The sequence below is a fragment of the Palaemon carinicauda genome, chromosome 19 (genome assembly GCF_036898095.1).
Source record: "Palaemon carinicauda isolate YSFRI2023 chromosome 19, ASM3689809v2, whole genome shotgun sequence".
NCBI classification, from domain to species: domain Eukaryota; kingdom Metazoa; phylum Arthropoda; class Malacostraca; order Decapoda; family Palaemonidae; genus Palaemon; species Palaemon carinicauda.
In genome coordinates, this window is record NC_090743.1 from 126,695,120 (window position 1) to 126,700,119 (window position 5,000).

A 5,000-nucleotide genomic window follows, 5' to 3' on the forward strand; every position below is an offset into this window, starting at 1 on the left:
TTTTGGGCTCAAGCCATGTCGTGCTGATGGAAGCATAACAGAGCATTAATGTATCTGTGGATTTTCAATCAGTGCCTAAACCTTATATCAACATTTTCAATGGTCATACAGACCATATGAGACTACTGACAATACCGTTATATGTCATCATTACTAATCATAAACAATGTTAGTGCTTCCTGCCTCCTACAGGGAAGAGTCATATAGAAAGTTGAAAAAGGATTTCAAGGTTAACATAAATAGTACGACCAAACTCAAGTACACACTGAATATACAAATAGTCTCAAGTTGTATATTTGGCCAAAATAACATCAGTGTCTCTTATGTCTAACTTTTGATGCATACAAATATGTGAACGATGCATTCTAGGTAGATAAAGAGTCTGGCATGTATAGATACAATTGTCTGGCAAAGGTGGACGCACTACATTCTAATAGACATTTATTTCTAATAAATGACTACAAGAGATGGTTAGCAAAATAAATGTAGTCTGACAATGGGATTATACCTTAAACGAGTACAGGAATCGTATTTCTTTCTTGAAGGAATGAAGTCAAGAAATGCCACTCTTAGATTGAAGAGAAGATAAAAGATAATCGCACTCCATTATTCCTGTACTGGTTACCATTAACTGGAACTAGTGCTATCTGTATAATTCCACACCTGGGATTTTAGAACAGAGCTAGTGTTACCATGGTAACACTTAAATAAAAGAAGACATACTTAAAAAGGATGACTTACTCTCCCCTTAACTGACAGTCCCAGTCAATTATCTGTTCATCGTAGAGTAAACGGCAGAGTAAATAAGTTACCTGACGTCACCACATATTGCTTCAGATCATGGACTAGCATTGCATAGTGTTTGTAGAACATCCTGGATGATTCTTATCCAGTGCATGTCCGAGGACAAGTGAGGACCCAAACAAAAAATAGTTTATCACAGAAATTAGGGGGCAGGTTTCAATACACTACCTCCCGCCACTACAAAGTGTTTCAGTTCTTGCACTTGTTTTGCATAGTGTTTGTAAAACACTCTGGATGATCTCCATCCAGTGTATGAACGAAGACGCTCAAAGTCCATGTACTGAAAGAAGTTCAGTGATGAAGCAATCTTTCTCGGATCATGACCTGCGGGAGTACTGTCTGGATCCGCCCTACGAATAAAGTAGGTGAGCTTTGCCCTTAGTTGATTTAGAGATATATTTGATCCCGAAGTTTCTCCTCTAAAGAGCTGTCCTCCCCTGAAGTCTAAAGTTCTACGAAGATAGACCTTAAGACACTCTACAGGACATAGAGAGACATCTTCCTTCAGAGGACAGATTCTCCAGGGACACCACCTCTTAGTGGGTAGCTCGTTTTTAGCGAGAAATGATGGATCAGAAAAGAGATTCAGTTCTCCTAAATCTGTGAACTGAATATGGCCCTCATCTCTCGATAGAGCCACTATTTCACTAACTCTAGCCCCAGAGGCTATTGCGAACAGAAAAATAACCTTTTGGGTTAGATCCTTAAGAGAACTATCTTCATGGTTCACCGATGAGGCATAATGTAAGACCTTGTCCAAAGACCAAGAGATGGGCTTTGGTGGTGCTGCAGGCCTAAATCTAGCACATGCTTTCGGAATCTTGTTAAAGATTTCATTTGCCAGATCCACTTGGAAGGCATATAGCAGAGGTCTAGTCAAGGCCGATTTTCACGTATTTATCGTATTGGCCGCCAATCCCTGGCTATGAAGGTGGACAAAGAAGGACAGACAGAAGTTCATAGAAATTTCTTTCAGTCCTTTTGATTTAACAAACTCCACCCACTTCTTCCAGGAAGACTCATATTGTCTTCTAGTAGACTTAGCCTTGTATTCTTCTAAGAATTCTATATTGCCTTCTGAGATCCCAAACCTCTTTCTAACCGCTAGGGCAAGAAATTTGTGAAATGAGGGGTTTGGATTCTCTGTGATAAACCTAAGGCAGTTTATTTTAGAATCTTCAGAAATATAGCTAGGATCGGAAATAGGACCGGCCTCATCTAGTCTATCAGCCTCATTAGGGGATCCTCGTAAGGGGCTATTTAACGAGGTACTTTCTTGAAGATGCTCGTGATGAAAAGAACGAGCTGCAGTTCCGGGACTTGTTCCCATCTGGGATGGAATATGTCTGCGTCCATGGACCATTCCAGCTCTATCTCCTTGGATTGAGATAGAGTATTCACCATCACATCGTGGATCAGTTGTAAGTGAACTGCTGTTAGGTGCCATTCCTTTAAGAAAGGGATGGGTAACTTCACCAGAACCGTATGAGATGTTCGATTGTGAAGTCATATTTGATCTCTTCAAGCATTTGATGCATGTTTTCTCCAGACTCTTAACGCATCCTTCCGATGTGCTCATTGCACAAGGTCTGTCAGAATTGCGAACCAGGGAAAGTTTAACGTTTTCCCTTTTTAGCGTTTTGGAAATCTGATCGATCAGCTGAGTCTCTTGTCGGACCTAGTGAGCTCCTTTTAAATTTACAAGAGGAAATTGAGTTGATGTGACTGAAAGCTTCGATGGTTTCTTAGCTATCAAAACCATAGATCTGGAGAAAGTCGAGACATCTAGAGGCAAATCTTGCATCTTCGATGTTCCGGGAACTAGGTCATCTATATGAAGATACTTAGGACTGTGAGTCTAATACGTATCTATTCTAGGATGAATATTACTCTTCATGACATAAATCCTAGATAGGAGGAAGGGGGGTGGTTGGCTGGAAGGTTCCGGGGGACACCTTTCAGGTCTGGTACGACTACAAACACCCTTAATTGGAACAAGGTCCATATGCTCAGAAGGATTAACATTCGAACCTGAAGTTTACTATAAACTTGTTGAGTGGCGACAGGTTCAGAATGACTCGGAGATTTCTCGAGTCCTTCTCGTGAACAGAAAAGGGCCTTCCCTGGAACTCGACGAGCCATAGCTTTCTTACTACCTGTATGCTCTACAGCTCTTAGGTATACTCCTCCAGGAGGGGTTTGAACTGTAGGAGAAGGTAAGAAGACGAAAGTAGGGACTTTTTTGCTTCCCACCAATGGTTCATTTCGAATAGGCTCTGGACCAAAGGATCGAAGGTCCCGCGATCCTGAGGGAAAGTTCCTCCTAGCCGAAGCGTCTTTATGCTTCGAATAATCAGCAGGTTTAGACTTTTGACCATTTGCCTTTAGAATTTTGGTCACTGGAATATTTCCAGTATTTTCGATCTTCTTTTTAGGTTGGGGACCCACAACCACAGAAGATTTTCTCTCTGAGGGAATGCCCCATTTCCAGAGAAGACTTATGTTCTCCATGGTGGCATTCTTAATTACTTCCTTAATGACCTCTTGTGGGAAGAGGTCTTTACCCCAGAAGGTGGAAGATATTAGCTTCCTTGTTTCGTGTTTCACTGTTGCAGTAGCGAGCACAAACTCTCTACATGCTTTACTAAAGTAGCCATATGCATTTTTGCTATGACCATGAGCATGCCTGGGGTGTTTTCGTAGGTTGAACACAACTCTGTGTAGTTTTGTAGAGAAAGGGATGTGGCAAGTCTCTTCTTTGGCTCGAGTTCATTAAACAAGAGCAAATCGGACAAATTAGGGAGACATACATTGAATTGTCGACTTACTACATCTTTGTCTAATTTTCCTACCGAAAATGTCTAATGGACTTCCTTCCAATCCTTTTCCTGACCGGGAAAGGCTGGTGACAAAGGCTTGCACTCATTGAGTGTAGGACATGGTTCACCCGCCTCTGCAGCTTTGGTAACCGAAGTAAATGCCTTCCCCATAAAGGGGAAAGCAAGCGAAGTAGGAGCAAGAAAGGAAGGGTGTCTGTTATTCAGTGAGAATACCTTTGTCTCTGAATAACCCGCCCTCTTCAGATTACCTGAAAGGATAGTCTGTGCCTTACCATGGGCAAGAATCATGACCTCCTTTTGTTCTGTTCCTTTTCCTGACTTTGGTTCATACAACAGTCGAACCCAACAATTAGGGAAAGCATCAAAGCTTGGCCAAAATTGAATTTTGTCCAAAGGAACAGCACCTAATTTCTCTGAGATGTAGAGATTGCCATTTGAAATCGATATCTGCTCCACAAACCTCCAGGGATTGGTTATGGAGCATGTAGGAAGGTCCTGATTCATGGGTTGTTTGACTGACCCGTGGGAAGCAACAAGAGAAGCTTTGCAAGGTTCTATCTTATGTTTTACTTCCCGATTTTTGCTTTGTTTACCAAAGCTCTCTATCTGATTTTTCATTTGGATACATAACTGTACCACATTATCCAATAGAGGGGTAGAAGACGAAGATGTTGACATCGGTGGCTCTTTAGCCGGCACAGGCGGAGGAAAGTCCGACACAACATATTTCTCTTCTACTTTAGGGCACTTCTTGCCCTCAATCCCAAAGGTTTTTTCACCATCAGGGGATGTAGTTGGCTCCTGAGGCACTACTATTTCCTCACTTAGCTTTGGAAATAATAGCTTACGCATCCTATCATTAGGTAGGAAAGTTCCCGAAGAGATCTTTTGGAAGCCTCTCACCCAGTTACGTAATTTATACTGAGCTATATCCCTAGTCTCTGTAGACTTGGGATTATCAAAACCTTCAGACATCAATGTCTGACATATATTGCAACCCTGTGGGTTCCAGTAATGTAGGGATCCGGAAATAATATTGCAGGGGGCATGCAACCTACAAGTATTATGACCATAAAAGTCCTTACTCTTGGCTTTGCAGGGGACCGCAGCACAAGATATCTGGTGTTCCTCCTGTAAAGAAAGGAAAACCAAATGAGTATACAAGGGATTATTACACTGATAATCAACATGTAAATGTCATCTACAAAAAAAATAGCTTAGGATAGTAAGCTATAAAGGGATAGTAGGAGATATATACTTGTGTACCCCCACGAGCAAGTGCTGCTACCTCCCCTCAGTATTAACTACATGGAGCTTTCTCTGTTGAGAAAATCCAAGTAGAACGGTTCTTACCCC

The 5,000-nt window shown here is 41.7% G+C and overlaps 2 protein-coding genes across 4 annotated transcripts in view; one reads left to right on the forward strand and one right to left on the reverse strand.

Annotated features, from left to right (window-relative positions):
• The window catches only part of LOC137658844 (glycosaminoglycan xylosylkinase), a 197,407-nt gene that overhangs the window by 100,350 nt on the left and 92,057 nt on the right, over window positions 1-5,000 (forward strand). The window lies entirely within an intron of this gene.
• Window positions 1-5,000, reverse strand: part of LOC137658845 (citramalyl-CoA lyase, mitochondrial-like) — a 214,161-nt gene that overhangs the window by 13,332 nt on the left and 195,829 nt on the right. The window lies entirely within an intron of this gene.